Source organism: Typopeltis vanoorti, chromosome 17 (assembly GCF_054136105.1).
Source record: "Typopeltis vanoorti isolate ZY-2024b chromosome 17, IOZ_Tvanoo_1.0, whole genome shotgun sequence".
NCBI classification, from domain to species: Eukaryota; Metazoa; Arthropoda; class Arachnida; order Uropygi; family Thelyphonidae; genus Typopeltis; species Typopeltis vanoorti.
The window spans coordinates 55,856,217-55,872,054 of record NC_143565.1 but is presented as its reverse complement, the minus strand read 5'-3'; the positions used below and the strand labels follow the sequence as shown (position 1 = coordinate 55,872,054).

The following is a 15,838-nucleotide window of genomic DNA, read 5'->3' as shown; positions in this document are numbered from 1 at the left end:
GATCATGTCTGGCAATTTGTATATTACTTAGGGTAAGAGAAGGTGAGCTGAGATCCCTTTTGTGTGAGAAAAGGAACGACTTTGGTGGGGTGAGATTGTCCTCACCCCAGCAAAGGTTAGTATGCAAATCAATTTTTAAGGTAATAGATGAAGATGATCTTGATACTGAATACTGCATGGTTTGTTGAAAGAGTAGGATAAAAGGATGAATGGAATGTACTCAATATGTAAGTTTCTGGAGTTTTGCAGTTCTGCTGAAAATTTTCGGTATTGAAACCCACATGTTTATAGACACATAAGTTTAATAAAACACACAATATAACCATAGAAGTTTCATAAGTTGTTAGACTTACATTGTCAGGGGTACAAACAAAAGTTATACAAAAAAATGACACATTTGTATGTACCAATAGTGAAGTTCTTATAACATCTGCTGTGTGTAATTAATTGTTTCTAGCCTTTTTTGTGTATAACTTTTGTTAGTAGTATCCCTGATGATGCAAGACCAACAACTTTTGTAGGGTTATATTGTGTATTTTATTAAACTTGTTATATGTCTAAAAACATATGGTCTCAATATTGAAAATCTTCTGCAGGAGTGTATTATGTATATATTCTTATATACTCTGCACATATAATTCATCATCATCATCAAATTTCTGCCAAGTACCCTCAAGGGGTGTACAGGATATGATAGTACTACATGAAAAATTTACATCATTACTAACATCTTATCTACAATTTTCCTCCAAACCAGTCTGTTACTTGTCAAGACTCCAACATTACCAGATCTTAAATTTCTATCGTCTAAGGCACTTTGTACCGTATCAATCCACCTATATCTTGGTCTTCCTCTAGGGCGTTTTCCTGCCAACTTGGCAGAGAACACTTGTTTTGCTAATCTTTCCTCGCCCATCCTGTTTAAGTGACCATACCACCTCAGATTAGCTCTGCTAACGCATTCCTGGATGCTGACAATGTCAAGTTCTTTCCTAATATCCTCATTTTTAATATGATATTGCCATTGATGGCATCTGTTCATGCCTCTAATCTTTCTCAGGACTCTCATATCTGCAGCCTCTAGTCTTTGGTCAAGTGTTTTACTTCTGACCCAGCTCTCAGATCCATAAGATAAAACTGGTTTGAACACTGTTTTGTATGCTAATTTAGTGTTCTGACTAATTTCTCTCTTACTCCATATGAATTTATTCAACTGACTTCCTACCATACCAGCTTTGTTGATTCTGTTGTCTATTTCCATATTTAATTTACCATCTTCACTAAAAATAGTGCCTAAGTAGCTGAAATGTTTTACTTGTTCCACAGGTTCCTCGTTCACAACACAATTCACATTTTCAACAATTCTATCTATTTTCGTTGTCTTTGTCTTTTTAATGCTGACCTTCATACCATATCTATTACAACAGTTATTCAATTTAGTCAGGGACTCTTGCAAACTTGTAGCGGATTTATTTAAAAGTATAACATCGTCCGCATAAAGCAAAGAGCTGACATTAACATCTCCAATTCTGATATCATGTTTAATACAACTTTCCTTCATAATGTGATCCATATAGATAATGAATAACAGAGGGGATAATGTACATCTTTGTCTCACACCAGATTTAACATTAAACCATCTTCCTGTACTTCCTTCAATTCTAACTGCTGACTTACAACTCAAATAAAGACTAAGTATTGCTTGATATAATGCCCCATTGACACCATATAACTGCAGCGTATTGAATAGCTTCTCTCTTGGCACCTTGTCATATGCCTTTTCCAAATCGACAAAACTTAAATACAGATCTTTGTTATATTCCCATGCTTTCTCGACTATTTGTCGTAAAGTGAAGATCTGATCCTGACAGCCTCTATTTGGCCTGAATCCAGCTTGTTCTTCACCAAGCTTTTCTTCCACAATTCTTCTCAACTGTTTCTCAAGTATACTTGCATAGATCTTGCCAGGAACACACTCAGTAGGGAAATACCTCTGTAATTCTCACAATCATATTAGAGCTCTACTCCAATCATCAGGAATTCGTCCCTCTGTCCAGGTTTTCTGAACAATGCAGTGCAGCCACTGTAAGACTTTTATACCACCATATTTCAGCATTTCTGGTCGAATATCATCTATTCCTGCTGCCTTTCCACATTTCAAGCCTTTGATGGCTTTTTCTACTTCAAGTATGGATATGTATTGTTGACTATATGCCTGTTGAGTACTTTTTACCACTGTGCTATCACTGCTTGTTTCATTTAGCAATTTTTCGAAGTAATTACTCCATACTTCAAGGATATCTTTTTCTTCTGTTTTCATGTAACCTTTATCATCTCTTCCTTCATTTCTAAGTTTCTTCAACAACCTCCAGAATATCTTACCACCTTCTTGATATTTATTTTCTATGTTCTTGACAGAGCCCTCCCATGACTTTTGTTTAGCTAGTTTTAAACAGCATTTAGCTTTCTTACATTTGTCTCTGTATTCTCTAAGAGCAAAAGCTGACTTATTTGCAAGGAATTTTAGATATGCTTTCTTCTTTTCCTTCACTGCCTCTTTAACTTCCTGTGTCCACCATGGAGTTCTGATTTTACTATCCTTGCAGACAACCTCACCAAATGCCTCTCTGGCTGAATCAATCAGGGTTTTCTTCAAGGCTTGCCACTGAATCTCCAAGGTTTGGTTCCTCTTCTCAAACTCTTTCATTTTTTCTTAAGTAATATTTGTATTTTAGTCTACAGTTCACATCTGAGAGCTGCTCAACTTTTATTCGCTTTAAAATTTTCTTAAAGGGTGCTTAAGGGACAAAGCTGTATAGCTGAGAGGAAACCTCCACATAGCCTTTCAAGGAATGCGGAGAACAGACCAGTACTTCTGACCTAATGTCCAATCCTCACCTTCTCGTGGTGCACCCTGTTGGGTATCTACTTGGATACTGAACGAACGAGGATAGGCTGGCAATTTGGGATTTAGCCGACCAAATTGTATTCTTATTGGTTAAACCAAAATATATAAAATGATGGTACAACATGACAAAATTTCATGCTGGCTGGGGCGTCGCCCAGTTAAACAAGGCCCCCGTTGTTTTCGGCAGGGAACCAGGGCGAACAGCGAAAAGTCAGCTACTGGAACAAATCTGAAAACGAACCCAAACTCAACATCACCATAGTTAAAGATCGGTACTATCAACGTAAGAAGCCTGAATGGCAAAGAAATGGAGCTAGCTGAGGAATTAGATAAGTACCAGATCGACATAATAGGGGTGACTGAAACAAAAAAGACCAAAACAGGTGAGATCTTTCTGAGCAATAAATACAGAATGTTATATTCAGGCAATGATAATCAAGGAAAAGAAGGAGTAGCCATAGTATTCAACACAAAATATGAGGCTAATCTTCTTGAATGGCAGTCAGTCTCAAGTAGAGTAATGTGGGCAAATATGAGAATGGGGAACTGGACAATGAGACTTATTTGTGCCTACGGTCCCACAGAAGGTTCTACTAAGGTAGAAGTGGAAGAATTTTTTGACGCTTTAGAAAAAGCAACTGACACAATGAAAAAGAAAAAGTTGGTCCTTGTCGGGGATCTAAATAGCAGAGTATGAAATGATTGTGAGACATACAAAAATATTTTGGGAAAATTTGGTGAAAAGAGCAAAGCTAATAATAATGGCAAATATCTGTTGGATTTCTGCTCAGGACATGGACTGGTTATTATTAACACCATGTTCCAACATAAAAATGTGCACAAATTCACATGGAGAGAAGATGCTAGGAATAAGAAAAGTCTCATTGACTATGTTATTGTTGATAGTGATGTTTTCTTCCTGGTGCAGGACACCAGAGTCTACAGAGGATTTGAAATTGGTAGTGATCACTATTTAGTAATGAGCAGGATAAAATTGAATTTCATATTGAAAAGATTAACATGTAAGAAAGTTTTAAAGCAAATAAAAGTTGAGCAGCTCTCAGATGTGAACTGTAGACTAAAATACAGAAAGATTATTGAAAAGAAAATGAAAGAGTTTGAGAACAGGAATCAAGCCTTGGAGATTCAGTGGCAAACTCTGAAGAAAACATTGATTGATTCTGCCAGAGAGGCATGTGGTGAGGATGTGTGCAAGGATAAAAAAATAAACACAGGAAGTTAAAGAGGCAGTGAAGGAAAAGAAGAAAGCATATCAAAAGTTCCTGGCAAATAAGTCAGCTTTTACTCTTACAGAATACAGAGACAAATATAAGAAAGCTAAAAAGTGTGTAAAACTAGCTAAACAAAAGTCATGGGAGGACTTTGGCAAGAATATAGAAAATAAATATCAAGAAGGTGGGAAAATATTCTGGAGGTTGTTGAAGAAGCTTAGGAATGGAGGAAGGAGTGCTGTAAAAAGAGATGATAAAGGTGACATGAAAACGGTAGAAAAAGATATCCTTGAAGTATGGAGTAATTACTTTGAAAAACTGCTAAATGAAACAAGCAGTGATGACAGCACAGTGATAAAATCACTGACCAGGCATGCAGTCAGGAATACATATCCATACTTAAAGTACAAAAAGCCATCAACGGCTTGAAATGTGGAAAGGCTGCAGGAGTAGATGATATTCGACAAGAAATGCTGAAGTATGGTGGTATAAAAGTCTTACAGTGGCTGCACTGCATAGTTCAGAAAGCCTGGACAGAGGGACGAATTCCCGATGATTGGAGTAGAGCTTCTCATAGTACCCATATATAAAAAGGGAAATAAAACTGAATGTAAGAATTACAGAGGTATTTCCCTACTGAGTGTTCCTGGCAAGATCTATGCAAGTATACTTGAGAAATGGTTGAGAAGAATTGCGGAAGAAAAGCTTGGTGAAGAACAAGCTGGATTCAGGCCAAATAGAGGCTGTCAGGATCAGATCTTCACTTTACGACAAATAGTCGAGAAAGCATGGGAATATAACAAAGATCTGTATTTAAGTTTTGTCGATTTGGAAAAGGCATATGACAAGGTGCCAAGAGAGAAGCTATTCAATATGCTGCAGTTATATGGTGTCAATGGGGCATTATATCAAGCAATACTTAGTCTTTATTTGAGTTGTAAGTCAGCAGTTAGAATTGAAGGAAGTACAGAAAGATGATTTAATGTTAAATCTGGTGTGAGATAAGGATGTACATTATCCCCTCTGTTATTCATTATCTATATGGATCACATTATGAAGGAAAGTGGTATTAAACCTGATATCAAAATTGGAGATGTTAATGTCAGCTCTTTGCTTTATGCGGATGATGTTATACTTCTAAATAAATCCACTACAAGTCTGCTAGATTCTCTGACTAAATTGAATATTTGTTGTAATAGATATGGTATGAAGGTCAGCAATAGAAAGACAAAGACAATGATAATAGGTAGAATCGTTGAAAATGTCAACTGTGTTGCGAACGGAGATCCTGTGGAACAAGTAAAACATTTCATCTACTTAGGCACGATTTTTACTGAAGATGGTAAATTAAATATAAAAATGGACATCAGAATCAGCAAACCTGGTATGGTGGGAAGTCAATTGAATAAATTCATATGGAATAAGAGAGAAATTAGTCGGAACACTAAATTAGCTGTATACAAAAGACAGTGTTCAAACCAGTTTTAACTTATGGGTCTGAGAGCTGGGTCAGAAGTAAAACACTTGACCAAAGACTAGAGACCGCAGATATGAGAGTCCTGAGAAAGATTAGAGGAGTGAACAGATGGCATCAATGGCAATATCATATTAAAAATGAGGATATTAGGAAAGAACTTGACATTGTCAGCATCCAGGAATGCGTTAGCAGAGCTAATCTCAGGTGGTGTGGTCACTTAAATAGAATGGGAGAGGAAAGATTAGCAAAACAAGTGTTTTCTGCCAGGTTGGCAGGAAAACGACCCAGAGGAAGACCAAGATATAGGTGGATTGATACGGTACAAAGTGCCTTAGACGATAGGAATATAAGATCTGATAATGTTGGAGTCTTGACAAGTAACAGACTGATTTGGAGGAAAATTGTAGATAGGAAGTTAGTAATGATGTAATTTTTTCATGTAGTACTGTCATATCCTGTACACCTCTTGAGGGTACATGGCAGGAATTTGATGATGATGATAAAACTTTCTTACATGTTATTCTTTTCAGTACGAAAATCAATCATATCCTGCTCAAGACTGAATAGTGATCGCTTCCAATTTCAAATCCTCTGTACACTCTGGTGTCCTGCAGCAGGGAGAAAACATCACTATCAACAGTAACATAGTCAATGAGACTTTTCTTATTCCTTGCCTCTTCTCTCCATGTGAATTTGTGCATATTTTTATGTTGTAACATGGTGTTAGTAATAACCAGTCCATGTCCTGAACAGAAATTCAACAGGTATTTGCCATTATTATTGGCTTTGCTCTTTTCTCCAAATTTTCCCAAAATATTTTTGTATGTCTGACAATCATTTCCTACTCTGCTATTTAGATCCCCAACAAGGACCAACTTTTCCTTTTTCATTGTGTCAGTTGCTTTTTCTAAAGCATCAAAAAATTCCTCCACTTCTACCTTAGTAGAACCTTCTGTGGCACCATAGGCACAAATAAGTCTCATTGTCCAGTTCCCCATTCTCATATTTGCCCACATCACTCTACTTGAGACCGCCTGCCATTCAAGAAGATGAGCCTCGTATTTATTGTTGAATACTATGGCTACTCCTTCTTTTCCTTGATTGTCATTTCCTGAATATAACATTTTGTATTTATTGTTCAGAAAGATCTCACCAGTTTTTGTCTTTTTTGTTTCAGTCACCCTTATTATATCGATCTGGTACTTATCTAATTCTTCCGCTAGATCCATTTCTTTGCCATTCAGGCTTCTTATGTTGATAGTACCGATCTTTAACTCTAGTGATGTTGAGTTGGGGTGTGCTTTCAGATTTGTTCCAGTAGCATGTTTGCTCCTAATTAGGATTTTAGTGTTTGTGTTGTTGCTACATTTTTCAAACTAGTCTTATTATTACACCATGTTGTTGTAGTCTCGTGTGTACTGTCACAAACAAACAAACTGTGTTTTGTGCTCTGAAGATATATATCAGCAATAAGTCAATAAATATTTATTTACTTATCTTTCTGTGTTCTGATATATTACCATCAAAATTAGTCAACACATGCGATGAACACATAAGCTTTTCTACACGTAAAACAACACAGAGTTTGCCCTCAAGAACAAGGTATGTCAAATTACCTAACCATTAGTTAATCCCTACTACAGAGGAAAAAGTTCAACAGTTGTATAACCTTTCATGGGCAAGAATCATAGAAAAAATAAATTTTAGTGACTTTCATCCAGACAAGGTATCAGAATTATAAGTATATTGACATACACACACACACAAAATATAACTTCTTTGCACCCTTTCCATAGCTTCTTTATCCCCTTGGAACCTGTGGGATCAAATCTGCACACAATAACCGAGGTGTGGACTTATCAAGGCATTATAAAGAGGCAAAATTACTTCCTTATATGTCAAGATTCGCTTCAACATCATAATTATCCTCTGAGTTGTATTCACAACTTTTGCTATGTGACTTTGTCTTTTCCATGTATCCCTCTTGCAATGAGTCTTTTGACTCCTTGGAGGTCTAAATAATAATAATAATCAAGTACATAACTTTACACTTACTAACATTAAACTGACAGCCAGTTTTGTCTGCCCAAAGTTTTAGCCTATCCAGCCACTTCAGTAGCATCTCTGAATACCCTGCCTATCTTTGCATCATCAGCAAAAATTGGCCCAAGGATCTGAACCCTGAGGCACACCACTGGTCAACCTTAAATCTGGCAGATTCACACCCACTATATACCACTTTTTGACATGTGTCTGTCAACCATCCACTAATCCGAGTCAAGAGTTCATATTCCAATCCCATATTCTCCAATTCATGCAACAGCCTTTTGTGTGGTATCCTTAGAAAAATCCATCATTATCATAATGTATCCATTTCCTTTATCCAACTCGGCTATAACACTGTTATAAAATATGAGCAAACTGCTAAAACATGCCCTTCCTTTAATAAACTCATGCTCCTCCTTGGAGAGTATTAACTTGTTTGTTGACCCATTTCTGCAATGAGTTCTTACCAACTTCTCTAAAATATTCACTACCACACCAGAGATACTGATAGGTCAGTAGTCAGACACATCAGTTTTTGCACCACCCTTGTACAATGCAACCATCATATGTTCCTTTCCTTCCTGAGTTGACATTCAAATTACACAAACATGTGAAAGACCTAGCCAATTTGGCTGAACACTCATTTAGTAATCATTATGATATTCCACCTTTTCCTATAGACAAATTCTTATCCAAATTATGCAACAGTTCTTCATCCTCATTTTTATGCACATCTAACTATTCATCCAATGTAACACTATGCACCATGTTACATACACCTGGTTGATATATCTTAGCAAAGTGAGCACTCATTAATTGAACAATCTCATTACCTTATGACAGTCAAGTACCATCTGCATTCAATAAAGTTATTCTTCCACATTCATTCTTTCTTTTGTTTGCGACATAATGATAAAATTCTTTTGGACTGCCTTTAGGTTGCATGGCCAATTTCTTTTCACACAATACTCATTATTTTTCTTTCCTGAGCTTTATATATTTCATAACTCCTCACTCTCTTTTATTCTCACAATATTCTTTCCACATCAGCTTGTGGTTCTCTCACTTAATAATGTAGAACAGCCATTTTACTCTCGACCTATTTATTCTTCAAACACTAAGGATGCATTCAGATACCACTATTCAGTAACTGATACCATGGAACCAAAAGATAGTATTCTCCTAAGTTGATCATATTGATTTAAATGGTTTTGATGCGAACAGAAATTGGTTAGAACATAACTATTTATTAACTTAAAAGCTATTATTTTGCTGGTATTATATCCAGCATCTTCAGAGAATACAAACAAAGTTTGTTACAAATGCGAGTCAACCACAATCCAGTGTAACAGTGGGGCTAGTATACGTAATTGCAGCGTGCAACACAAAACTAAAGTCCTAATAGGTGCCATTTAAGTTAAAAAAAAAAAAAAGTAATCCAAAGTTTTGAAAAAATAGTAGTCCAAATAGAAGTCTTTCAAAGTTTTGAAGAAAAAAATAAATAAATAAATAAAAATAAAATAAAAATAAATAAATATCAATTTGGTCTTAGGATGACTGTCTCCCAAATCTTTGGTAGATCTATACAGCCATACTTGTTAAGGTTTGGAGTATGTTTTAAGGGTTCTGTTGATTTTAGGAACAACCGCTCTGACTTGTAGAAGCTTCTATGCAGTACTTTTGTTTTTTTTTCAATTGATCCTGTGTGTTGGAGTATCCAAAGCATGGTCTGCCAGACCCGACTTGCCATAGCAAAAGTGCCAGATATATTTTTTGTGTTCACTGAGGTGGATGTCGACAGTTCTTCCTGTCTGCCCATAGTAGGCTCGATGACATGAACAGGGCACTTCGTTGACTCCTGGATGTGATAAAGGAGTGAATCTGTCCTTAGCTGAACGGATGAGAGTTGCCAATTTCACATAAGGTTTAAATACGGTGCACAGTTGGTGTTTGTTAAGCACCCTAGATATCTTTTCAGATGTGCCCTTTAATGTATGGGATGGTGATAGTTTTGTTGTAGTCTTCTGTGGTAGATAGTGGGGGGGGGGGGATTTCTGGGTAGCATTTAATATTTTATCTATCTTATGGGAATTATAGCCATTGGTTAGGAAGGTGTGATGCAGGTGAGAAAGTTCAGCAGTGAGAGCAATGTTATTGGAACAGAATGCTCTAGCTCTATAGGTTAGTGTTTTTAAGATACCATATTGTTGAGAAGGGTGATGGTGTGATTGTTTGTGTAAATATCTCCCTGTATGTGTAAGTTTTCTATAAACCAAAAATGATAAGGAACATTCTGGAAGATGTGTGATCAGTGTGTCCAGGAAGGGCAGGCAGTCATTGGCTTCTAGTTCCATTGTAAAGTTGATTTTAGTGCAGGCTATTTAGATACACTCCAAATATAAACTAGCTAAACATTTAGCCAAACTACTAGCCACTTGCACAAACAATTCTCCCTCTTTTGTTAAAAATTCTACCCACCTAAAAAGTATTTTAGAAAACCGCACCTTAAATAGTTCAGACCTAATGGAGAGTTTTGATATCACCTCATTATTCACTAATGTACCATTAACTGAAACACTTAACTTACTAAATTCACAATTTCCCCCTGACATATTTCAGCAATTTAAATTCACAGTACAGGCAGGTTATTTTACATGGAAAGGGAAAATATACAACCAATTAGATGGGACAGATATGGGACTCTCCCTTAACCAACTTCTACATAGAACATCTGAAAAGCTAGCTATCAACACAGCCACTCTCAAACCTAGTCTCTGGATAAGCTATGTTGATGATGTGTTTGCTATTTGGCAACATGGTTCAGACATACTGAATACATTTTTAGTGTATCTAAATAGCCAGCACTAAAATCAACTTTACAATGGAACTAGAAGCCAATGACTGCCTGCCCTTCCTGGACACACACTGATCACATGTCTTCCAGAAGGTGCCTTATCAATTTCGGTTTATAGAAAACCCACACATACAGGGAGATATTTACACAAACAATCACACCATCACCCTTCTCAACAATATGGTATCTTAAAAACACTAACCTATAGAGCTAGAGCATTCTGTTCCGATAACATTGCTCTCACTGCTGAACTTTCTCACCTGCATCACACCTTCCTAACCAATGGCTATAATCCCCATAAGATAGATAAAATACTAAATGCTATCCAGAAACCCCCCCCCCCTCACTATCTACCACAGAAGACTACAACAAAACTATCACTATCCCATACATTAAAGGACACATCTGAAAAGATATTTAGGGTGCTTAACAAACACCAACTGCACACTGTATTTAAACCTTATGTGAAATTGGCAACTCTCATCCGTTCAGCTAAGGATAGATTCACACCTTTATCACATCCAGGAGTCAACGAAGTGCCCTGTTCATGTCATCGAGCCTACTACGGACAGACAGGAAGAACTGTGGACATCCACCTCAGTGAACACAAAAATTATATATCTGGCACTTTTGCTATGGCAAGTCAGGTCTGGCAGACCATGCTTTGGATACCCTGACACAGAGGATCAATTGGAAAAAAAAAACAAAGTACTGCATAGAAGCTTCTACAAGTCAGAGAGGTTGTTCCTGGAATCAACAGAAGCCTTGAAACATGCTCCAAACCTTAACAAGTATGGCTGTATAGATCTACCAAAGATTTGGGAGACAGTCATCCTAAGACCAAATTAATATTTATTTATTTTTATTTTTTTTTTTTCAAAACTTTGGACTACTATTTTTCAAAACTTTCAAAGACTACTATTTGGACTACTATTTTTTCAAAACTTTGGACTACTTCTTTTTTTTTTTTAATTTAGATGGTGCCTATTAGGACTTTAGTCTTGTGTTGCACGCTGCAATTACTTATACTAGCCCCATTGTTACACTGGATAGTGGTTCTCTCTCATTTGTAACAAACTTTGTTTGTGTAATCTGAAGATGCTGGATATAAAACCAGCGAAACATTAACTTTTAAGTTAATAAATAGTTATTTTCTTATCAATCTGTGTTTGCATCAATACTGTTTAAATCCAATTCAACATGTGTGACGAAGACATAAGCCTATCCACGCGGTTAAGTTGATCATAATTTTCAACTTTGTAGTTCATCATATAACCTGTTCTAATGGGAAGTATACAATACAATAAGATGCTTCCCAAGAAAGCACAGCATAATCACTCACTAACTGGTGGTAAAATATCCATATTCTTAACAGAGATCCCTTCTGGCATTATGAACAAATCCACCACTCTTTGACCTCGAGTTCCTTCTTTCACTTACTGCTCGAGAAAGTTATCTTGCAATGATTCAATAAATTCCTCTTCATTTTTATCATGAGATTTTTCTTCTACCCAATCAATATTTGGAAAAATTAAAGTCAACCATAATGATCACTCATTTAGTACCCATAAGACTGAATTGGGGATACATTTCTTCCTCCCTACAGGGGAGGAAGAAATGTAGCCACCAGGTCTGTAGCAACACCCCACCATATATTTCATTTTGTTAGTCTCCACTTCACACTGGATATCCTCAAACTCACTGCTACATGGGACATTGTTAACAGCAACTATGTCTTGTGTTTCTACCCTAATTGGACTTATGTTGTCTGATATCATTACTAGTACAGCTAATTCTCTTTTTACACGATTTTGAAATAACACGTTTTCGAAAACAAAAGCAATTCTATTTTTACACGGCATATTTTGAATTAACACTGATCAAATGGTGCTTATTTTTAAAATTTCTGTTTGGATTCAGTTCTGTTAAATAGGGTATTTCCATTATAATGGAATTCTTAAACTTGAATTTTGGAGAACTCCCTCGATGTTTTACTCTAAGCTATAGAATGTAGACAATTGTGGCGACAACAAAAAATCAATTTTGTAGTTATGATTCCCCGAAGTTAAGCCGACAGATGATCCTTTATATTCACTTGCCATTGGTTCCTGGAAGCAGAAGGGTGCTATGCTGATTCCTTGAAGTTAAGTTGGTCCGTTACGGGAGGTCCACCTAAATAAAGCTGCATGGAAGGAGTTAAGCTGTTTACTAAACAATCATTTCTTGTTTACAATTCAAAATGGTTACACGCCTTATGTTTTGTTCATGAAAGTTTTGTTTGTGCAATAGAGTTCATGTCTAAGACCACGGGCAATGCAATGAAAGGTGTGGATTTTAACACGTTACCAGCGCACTGGAAGGCAAACAAAAAAAAGGTTGGGTTACAAAAAAAAATGTTTAATGAAACGGTTCAATGTTTTGTGAAGTTAAACGCCATTTGATAGTGAAAAAAATCTGGACTTAAGTTTTATTGATTATAGACAATGCACCTGGCCATCCTGTTTTAGAACAACCAAATGTGGAATTTTGCTTTCTGCCACCTAATACAACATCCTTAATACAACCACTAGATCAAGATGTGATTGCTACCTTCAAAACTAACTAAATAAGATCATTCCAATACATTTTGGATAAACTAGATAAGAATAATCTACTGACAATTATTGATGTGTGGAAGAAATTTTCTATTTTGGATTGCATCAAACTTGTTAAGTTGCTGTTATCAGAATTTAAACCATCAACTTTAAATGCAAGGTGGAAAGCTACTTGGCCAGAATGTGTGAAAAAGAAAAAGTGATGATGATCAAGAGATTCCGCTCACTGCAAGATTAATTAAAGAAGGGCTTCAAATGGCTAGTAAATTGCAAAGTCATTTTCTTACACACACATGATCTAAATAATGAATGAGCTGAACAGTTTAAATGTGAACTGAAGTCATGTATGGTACGATATGATGAAGTATACAAAGATCTAGTCAAAACAAGATATCTTATCTTCATCTCATCTTCCTTATCCCTCTTTTACCTTGCAGTGTCGAGAGTTTTCTAATCAATGGACATCAGCTGTTTACAGGGTAAGGTGGTCAGCCATCCACCGCAGTGTATCCTTTGTTTGTAGCATTGAGTTCTCAAGGCCGGTTTGCATGCTTTGCAGGATGAAAAACCTCAGGATAAACTGGGGGAAAAAACCTGCTGTCCATGCCCAAGACCGACTAACTTGGCTATGGCTGAGGAATATCCTTCAGCTCCTCACGTCTCCGACGGGAATCAAACCTAGGACACTCCTTCCCCAGGCATATGGTTGCGAAACGCAAAGCCACTAGGCTAACCGTGCGGAATCAAAACAAGATATCAACAATTAATTACAGAATTCGTGGTAAAAAAAAAAAAAAAAAAAAAACCTTCAGAATTATTGAAAATTAGTGCTAATTTAGTTTCTTTTACCGAAGAAAATATTTCACTATTGCAGTATGAACAGGATGACCAAAGTTTTCAAGTGATGGAAGCGATTTAAATTCCAGTCTCAGACAAAAGAATACAGCTACTATCAGAAAGTGACAGCGAATAAAATTTAACTAATAACCATAGGTGTGGGTGTATATGGACCTTTTCGAATTTCTTTTATTAGTGGCACATTATTTTCTTTAAGAAAGATACATATGTATATACTTTAAATAAGTATTTAAAATAAAATAAAAAAATATTCCATTAAAATTAAATAGTGCTTTATTCAATGATTTTTATGTGTTCTTTGAAAATAAATTGTTCGTATCAGGTTTTCACATCTGGAACCATTCTTCTATTTTTTCGTATGCATTGTATTCTTTTTTACATGGTTTTCATTTACATGGATTTTTCTGTAACCAATCTACCATGTAAATGGAGAATTGGGTGTACTCTTCTCCTATCTCTTCTGTCATTCCTAAAAATAGTATACACATTATACTCAATCCCAGTTACCATATCTGATCCTGATAGTCAGGTTTCATTAATGCCAACAATCTTAGGCCACATCATATTCAATAAAGCAGTGAACTTGTAAAATCTCTCATATGTGACTTCGTAACTTATCATGTTCATTTTTATGTTTTTATGTTGAAGAGAATGTACTTTGAAAATGTTAATTTTTGACTGAAATAATCTTTCTTGTAATAATCTTGTAATGAGCCTTTGTTAAAATAATGTGGCTCATGAAGTCATCATGTAACGATAGTAACTCATGTTAAATCAGTAAGTCAAATTATAAAAATTGTGAAGAATTCCAGGAATTGTCATAGATGGAAATTTCCAAAGATGTGCGAAGAATGGCATCATCATGTCTAAAGGTCAATAAGTGACCACAGTGAAGAATTCTAGGAATTGCCTTGGATGGAGATTTCCAAAGAATGACGTCATTATGTCCGAAGGTCAACAAGTGACCATTTTCAAGAGACGTGCACATGCATACAAGGGAAGTCCGAGCATATATAAAACAGGCCATCGAGAAGGAAAAGGGTCTTAGGGTTTTCAAACCTTTTCTTACCCAGGTCTGCTGCCACATAAAGTCACTGTCAGGAATCTAAAGAGAAGTGTAGAAGGTTCTGAGTCTTCTATCTGGGTCTGTCGTCATGTGAGAAATGTTGTGTTGATCATCTCGAAAGGAAAGAGCTGCACATCACTGCCAAGTTAAGGGTCCTATACGGCAAGGGATAATTGATGATCCAAATGAGGAAGAAATTTAGCAGACGAAAAGAAAGAGAAGAATACTTACGTAAAAAATGTTAATGTGAAAGACAGTGTGTTGAACAAGAATTGTAAGCAGTTATAATACTGAACAAGAATGTATGTCAAGTGTCTATGTTAATGAGATAATGTATATTAATGTTGAATTAGTATTAAACAAGGAATGCCTTATATTCAGTTACTGTTATGCTAGATTGCGAATCAGCTTAGAACTAAGGTTAAATTAGAAAGGATTGAGAGTAGCAAAAGAATTGTAATGACATTGTACATATATGTGAAGAATCATTCTGTAATTATTTCCTTTTGACTTAATTAAATGGTTTGTGAACACATTGGACTGGTTTTCTGTCAATGCACTATCCTAAAAAAAATTCAAACCCGCATAAGATAGAAGTCTAATGGGATTTATAATTAAGCCACGACTAGTTTAAAGTAAGGATATATATATATATATATATAAGTGGGGAATACAAACGATATCTGCCTTGTCTTTGATTTAAGATCTTATATGCTCGCACTCAATATATAGTCTAACTAGAGCAGTCGTAAAACAAATAAATTTGTTAGACTACAGAGTGTGGGAAATAAGATATAGAAGAA

General features: G+C 36.0%; 1 protein-coding gene across 3 annotated transcripts in view; it reads right to left on the bottom strand.

Moving 5' to 3' along the window:
- LOC150097409 (isoaspartyl peptidase/L-asparaginase) overlaps positions 1 to 15,838 on the bottom strand; it is a 126,770-nt gene that overhangs the window by 75,650 nt on the left and 35,282 nt on the right. The window lies entirely within an intron of this gene.